The sequence below is a fragment of the Elephantulus edwardii genome, unplaced genomic scaffold (genome assembly GCF_000299155.1).
Source record: "Elephantulus edwardii isolate Elephantulus edwardi_28Jun2011 unplaced genomic scaffold, EleEdw1.0 scaffold00065, whole genome shotgun sequence".
Classification (NCBI taxonomy): domain Eukaryota; kingdom Metazoa; phylum Chordata; class Mammalia; order Macroscelidea; family Macroscelididae; genus Elephantulus; species Elephantulus edwardii.
The window spans coordinates 14,109,780-14,117,383 of record NW_006399815.1 but is presented as its reverse complement, the minus strand read 5'-3'; the positions used below and the strand labels follow the sequence as shown (position 1 = coordinate 14,117,383).

General features: G+C 38.6%; 1 protein-coding gene and 1 pseudogene across 2 annotated transcripts in view; both read right to left on the bottom strand.

Moving 5' to 3' along the window:
- The window catches only part of ABCD2 (ATP-binding cassette, sub-family D (ALD), member 2), a 120,154-nt gene that overhangs the window by 4,405 nt on the left and 108,145 nt on the right, over window positions 1-7,604 (bottom strand). The window lies entirely within an intron of this gene.
- LOC102875930 lies at window positions 2,114-2,630 on the bottom strand (annotated as a pseudogene).

Sequence of the window (7,604 nt, the reverse complement as noted above, 5' to 3'; positions counted from 1 at the left end):
GCATTCCCTGCTTTCAGCTAAGATCCATTTAATATCAGCTACAATATCCCTAGTACCACCACCCCTTTTAAACCCAGTCTGGACTTCTGGCAGTTCTCTGCTGATGTACTGTTCCAGTCGTTTTTGGATAATCTTCAGCAGAATCTTGCTTCCATGTGAAATCAATGATATTGTTCTATAGTTTCCACACTCCGTTGGAATGGGAACAAATATCGATCTCTTCCAGTAAGTTGGTCAAGGGGTTGTTCTCCAGATTTCTTGGCACAACTTGGTGAACACATTCAGAGCAGCATCTGTTAGCTGAAATATGTCAATTGGTATACCATCTATTCCTGGGACCTTAGTTTTTGCTATTTCCTCAAAAGCAGCTTGAACTTCTTTCATCACTATAGGCTCTTGCTCATATGTTGTTTTATGAAATTCTTCTGTGCCTGCCAGTTCCTTTTGATACAGTGACTCAGTATATTCTTTCCATCTTTTTTTAAAATTTTTTATTTTATTTTTTTAATAATTTTAATGAACATTTACAGAGAATTTGGATTTCCATTCATTTATTGCTGCACTTCTCTCCCTGTCCAGCCCTCTCCCCCCGCCCCCCAGTTCGCTCCTCTCTTTCAAAAGTAAGACTCCTTCCCTGCTACACAATCTCCCCGCACCCCTCCCATACTTACTGGATCATTTAATATTCTGCCTAAAGCATCCTTGATAATAGCAACTCGAAGTACAAAAGGCCTAAGGCTGGACCAAGATCATTCGGGCCTGAGGGCCGCAATCTATACACCAGTTCTACAGGACACATCACTCTCCCTTCGGAGACATTACCACTAAGCCTTAAGAGACACTGGTCACAGCATAAGAAATTGTCAGCAGCTGACATGTTTGGAATCACAGAAGCCAAGAAAGCGTCAGATATAAGCTGTCAGATCAAGGTTTGGACAATGGAAGATAAATGCTGAAGGGATTTGGTAGAAGTGAAGGGGTATCCTGGTGGAGGGTGGAGCTGAGAAATAAGAGGGTCAAGACACTGGGCCAAGGGCAGGGACAATACTGTTACTAACGTTTAACTCCACAATGAAGAATTTATCTTTCACTGTTTTATAAATTGCTTGTCTGTCAGATACTCCTCTAAATTTGAACATTCAGATTAAGACAGACTAGGAAGAAGGGTTGGCCGTCTACCTCTGAAATAGCAGGCCTCTGAAAACCCTATGTACAACAAAACACATGTAGACTAGCAGAGAGGGCAACTGAGGTAGAACTTTCAAGTATGGAAATACAAAGGAAGAGGAACAGTTGTAAGCAAAAGTTGGTAGAAATATTCTATTTCCTCCTCTTTGGCTCTGGTTATTGGCTCATCTATTTGAATGATAGTGGTATTCACTAGACTTCATTGCACGTGTATGGATAATATCCTGTCACAGCACTGTATTTCAAGATGGATCTAGATAGAGCCACCAGAGCTCCTTTATAAACTATGAAAGTAACTCCATTTTTCCTCACCTTTTCTTCTCTAACATAGTAGATCATATGATCATCAAATTCAAAATATCCCATGTCAGTCTATCTCATTTTGCCAATACTAACTATGTCAATATTTATGTGTTCCTAACATTTCTTTCTTAACAATGTCCAATTTTCTTACATTCATGCTTCTCACATTCCACACTCCAATCACTATTGTCTGCTTAGAACTGTTCCTCCTCCTTTGTGTTTCCTTATTTGAGGGCTTAGACTCAATTGCCGTTATCTACTAGTCTAAGTTTGCTCTATTGAACATAGGGTTTTTGAAGGAAACAAAACATTAAAAAGGCTATCTTGAGAAAGCAAGGAAAAAGAACAATTAACTTATACAGAATCCATTAGGAATAAGTTACTTTACATAAATACAACTTAATCAATAATTAATATTTTTAAATATTTATAAAATTATCTTCTTGAAATATTTCTTTTAGTTTTCTGAATCAAATATTTTTATTTTCCTTTCAATCACAAGTAATTTCCATGCACATTTATTTTTTAAGGTAAGAAAGAAGAAAGTAACTGGAGAAATAGCTATGGCCTTGAACTATGGAATATTATTATACAATTGATTTCTAGGATGTAGAGTAGCACTCTAAAGCTGTACATCTTGGTTGGCTTTCACCAAGGAATGGATACAGCATAAATGTGCCTTCTTTAAAAGGGCTTTGCAGCACCTAACACACTTCTGATACACAGTCTCAAAGTTGGGGTCATTCCCATAATAGAAATCTTCAATAATAAATTGTTTTTGTGGATTATAACTTCCAAGTAGTTCAATTTTAGCTTTGCAGTTTTTAACTTGATTACCTTTTCTGTTGAGGTCTCTCAGCTTGCTTTCATGCATTCATAGTATCTAATCAAACGTGGCAGTCATCTCTGTCAATTTGTATGAGCTGTGTTAAGGTCATGATTTCTTAGGCAGTTTACAGCTCTTGAATCTGGTGACCAGCCCACGTTCCAGTCAGAAACAGCAGTACTGTAAAAAATCTACCTATCTAAAAGGTTTTGATCAGTGATAAGTTTTCTGAACACTGATTCTGCAATGGGTGATCAACAAATATATTACCCAGGCATATAAACAACATGGTCATCTATGTGTCCTCTGCCATCTTTGCAACACACTGAAAGATAGTTCTTGAAATCTTTTAAAGAAGCTTCTGTATCTTCTCATAATGTAATCCCTTTGTCATGATTCAAATTCCTTACCGTTATTATTATATACCGCTGAGTTGGAAATGACTCATAGCTGACCCTCCTGTGGGTTTTCAGAGACAGTAAATGACGCAGGTGGAGACTATCCATCTTTCTTCTGCAGAACAGCTGGTAGATTTGAACTGCATACCTTTGGATTGGCAGCATAATTCTTTATCACTAAGCCACCAGAGCTCCCTTACTTCCTAATTAGAAGTATAGAAATTATTCTATTGATAAGACAGGGCATTCATCTGTGACTAGGGGAAGACCACAAGTCTCAGGGATTTGTGGAGAGAGCAAAGCTGTCCAACCTGGTCCTACATAGTTTTTCAATTCTCATATAGTTTGCCTGTTCTGCACTGGACAGTGTTTTCAGGTTTCCTCAGTTTTTCTATTTCCTTTATGTTTTTTTCTTCTCTGCTCCTTTCAAGCTCTTATCTATCATTTGCTATTGCACTGACTGACTGACTGCCTCATTGCCGCCAAGTCAACACTACTAACACATAGCTGATCCTCCAGTGGGTTATCAGAAGCTGCAAATCTCACAGAAGATCACAGTCCATCTTTCTTTAAAGGAACAGCTAGTGAATTCAAATAGCCTGCTTTGGGGTTGGCAGTGTAACCCCTTAAACACTAGGTCAGCAGAGGTATCTCCTATGGCAGTAGCAGTTAAGAAATCACAAGAGGTGCTGCATTAGACAAAACTTCTGGCAAGGACCTCTTTAAAGGGCTAAAGAACAAAGATGTTAGTTCAAAGACCAATGTACACCTGACCCAAGACATATTTCCAATTGCATATGTAAATTAGTGAATGAATAAGGAAAACAGAAAAAGAAACAGATCTTAAAAATAGTATAATCAGGGTTCTGCTTAGAAGCAAGAATTTTGAGATCTTGTTTCACATTGGCTATGCTGTCAGAAGGGGCCAGCTCTCAGAAAAGGACAAGAGGCCTGTGACTGCAACAATGGCCCCAAGCACACTGAAGATTGTGAGGAAGGCACAAGACTGAGTGACGTTTCACAGGGTTATTGTGAGTTGGTGCACCAAACTACAACAAAGCAGGTCTGAAGCTGGAGTTCTTTGTTCCCCTAGCACACTAGGACCACTAAGCCTGACCTTGTGTAGCTTCCAGCTTCTTTCTAAATTGAGATATAACTGACAAACCATAAAATTTATCCTTTTTTAAAATAAACTTTTACTTTTATTGTGATTCTATGAAAGAAAGAGAGAAATAAAGAAAGAGAGAAAGAAAGAAGGAAGGAAGGAAGGAAGGAAGGAAGGAAGGAAGGAAGGAAAGAGAGAGAGAGAGAGAAAGAAAGAAAGAACCGCCTAAAATGAATATAAGATTAGGCAGTTTACGTACGACAACAGCCCAATATAACGATATATCATGGCAAAGAGGACTGTGGGTTGGGGTGGAGGGAGGTAATTGTGTAATAAGAAATTTATCTTTTAAAAGTACACGAGTCAGTGGTTTTTATTATCCTTACAAAGTTGTCCAACCATTGCCACTAATTCCAGAGTTTTCTTTTCTGTTTTGCTTGTTATTTTCCAGGTTATCTATGATACTGGTATTGTTTAAAACCAATACTGATGGTATTAAGGGGAGTATTCAAAGAACATGTTGCAATGGGAAAATCTGCTTTCAAGGACTTGTACAAAGTGTTAAAGAGTAAGGATATTCGTTTAAAGACTAGCATGCAACTGATCCAAATCACAGTATTTTCAATTGCTTCCCATGCATCTGAAAGTTGGACAATAACTAAGACAGACTGAAGAAGAATCAATACCTTTGACTTGTGGTGTTGGTAAAGAGTACTGACAGTTCAATGGATAACCAAAAGAATGAACAGATCTTCATTGGAGGAAGTGCAGACAGGGTGTTCCATAGAGGCAAATGGGGAAACTTTTTCTAAGATACTTTGGGTATGCTGTCAAAAGAGGCTAGTCCTTGGAAAAGGACATCATGCTGAGACAGATAGAGGGTTAGTGAAAGACAGGATGACCCTCAACAAGGTGATTTAACACAGTGACTGTAACAATGGGCTCAAGCATGGCAGAGACCGTAAGAATGACCTAGGATAGGACAAGATTTTGATCCATTGTTCATAGGGTCACTATGAGTCATAATTGACTCAACAGGATCTAGTGAGTGTCTCCTCCCATTTAGATTTGCAGCCTGGGATACTCAATGTAGAGTTGCTGTAAGTCAGAATCAACCAGATAGCAAGTCAGTGAGTGAAAGGAGAGAAGGAGTAATTTTTCCAAGTTAAATATACTTTTAAAAACCTCAGTCAATGAGTAACGTCAAGAACAATGGACTGCAATCAGCCACCAAAGTTTCTCTGCAACATCATTCCACTGGCCCAGACTCAAGCTGGAATCACGACCAAATGCAGGAGCAGGCTGGCTATATTAAGTCATGGCACATACAGCAAAGCATCTTTTTCCACCTCTTTACTTCTGAAAAAATGATCCATCTCACTCTTTTGTGTGTATCTTTTCTAATAAAACCATCTTTGTTTTCATTAAAAAAACAAACAAACCACCCAATTATCCAAAAACCTCAGTAAAAGGCCAAGACAGTTAACTGTGAGACAAAGAACTGCATTTGATAATTTTTCTCTGGTTTCTGAAGACAGCTTTTGAAAATATCCTAGCAGTTAAGGGATTTTGCTTTATAAAATAGCCAGACAGAACTTAAAAATATGTAAATGAGTAGGGTTGCATTGGTTCCACCTGTGAACAGGCTTCAGTAAGAGAGTGGGGTGGAGCATGAAGCAGTTAATTAGTGTATTCATTCACTTATACATATGCATTGGGCCCCAGTGAGTAAATTCCCGAGGTGGTGAGAATGACTGTGTAAGGGAGAGCACAGCAAGTCCCAGGGAACAAAGGAAGCTTTGTGCTTAAAAGTCTCCCAGACCTTGACTGGTGAGTCTCTTTGTTTCCATCCTTTCTAGTTATAATTGTATATGTCCACTTTAAAAACAGAGGTACTGGTATAACTGGAATGGGATTACATCAGGACTAAAATCAAAATGCCATGTGAATCAAACTGCAGTCTGACCTACAAATTTATGATTTTAATAAAAAAGACCACTTATTTCTACCAAAGTTTAACAGCTGATAAACTAAAGAAGGCAAGAGTCAGGAGTTGTGGTTTATGTGCAGAATTGTTAAAATGCCCGTATAGTATATTTATTCAGTGTGTTCTACCAGGTTATTGTTGTTATGTGCTGTCGAGTTGCCTGCAACTCAGAGTGACCCAATGTGCAACAGCCCTAAATGCTGCTTTATCCTGTGCCAACCTCATGTCTCTGACACATCCATTCCAATTACTGCAGTCACTGAATCAATCCACCTCATAGAGGGTCTTCCTCTCCTGTGTTGTCTCTCCACCCTCCCAAGCATGGTATCCCTCTACAAGGCTTGGTCCCACCTTGCAACATGTCCAAAGTATGTCAGACGAAGCTTCAGAATCCTTGCTTCCAAGGAGCAGCCTGGTTTAACCCTCTCCAGGATGAACCTCTTTGTTTTCTTAGAAGTCCATGGTATATTCATTACTCTTCACCACAGCTCAAAGGCATCAATTCTCCTTCAATCATCCCTAGTTATTGTCCGTGACACCATTGCTCTTCAGTACTCTGGAGAGGTCCCTAACAACAGACTTTCCCATCTTGATACATCTTTTTGTTTCCTGGCTGCTGGTACCAAGAGTGTTGACTGTGGAGTCAAGTAAACTAAAGCTGTTAATAATCTCAATCTCTTCACCATCCATTTTGATGCTGCCAATTGGCCCAGTGGTGATAAAAAAAATTCCTTGATGCTCATGCCCTACCTAAACTGACCCGGACAGACGTAGAACACTTAAACACTTGACCCATCACAAAAGAATAAATTGAACAGGTCATAAAAAGACTGTCTCATAAGAAAAGTTATGGACCAGATGGCTTCACAGCTGAATTCTACCAAACATTCAGAGAAGATCTAGCACCAATTCTACTTACAGTATTTAAAAAAAAAATAGGAAAAGAAGGAACACTTCTGGAGTCATTTTATGAAGCAAATATAACCCCAATATTAAAACCAGGCAAAGATATCACCAAGATAGAAACTACAGACCACTATCTCTCAACAATATAGAGGCAAAAATCCTTAACAAAATCCTAGCCAATAGAATCCAAAAGCACATAAAAAAATAATTCACCATGACCAAGTGAGATTCATAACAGATATATGCAAGGATAGTTCAACATAAGAAAAACAATAAACATAATCCACCAAATTAACAAAACAAATAACAAGAACCATATGATCTTAGCAGTATGATCTTAGCATAATGCTTAGATAAAATCCAACACCCTTTCCTAATTAAGACATTCAGAAAAACTGGGATAGAAGGGAATTTCCTCAAAATAGTAGAAAGTACATATACAAAACCAAGAGCCAACATCATTATCAATGGAGAAAGACTAAAAGCATTATCCTTGCAAACAGGGACCAGACAAGGATGTCCATTGTAATCACTTCTATTCAATATTGTATTGGAAGTACTTGCTAGGTCAATACCATAAGAGGGAAATAAAAGGCATCCAGATTGGCAAAGAGACGGTTACACAGTAACTATATGTAGTTGACACGATTGTGTACACAGAAACCCAAAGGACTCAACAACAACAAACTGTTAGAGCTAGTAGACCAATTTAGTACAATGGCAGGCTAGAAGATCAATATACAGAAGTCAGTGGTTAAGGATGGGTGGGAGGTGATGTTAATCATGTTGTTGTTGTTATGTGCCATCGAGTCATTTGCGACTCATAGCGACCCTATGTACAACAGCCTTAAACTGTGCTCTATCCTGTGCCAATCTCATTGCCTCTGACAC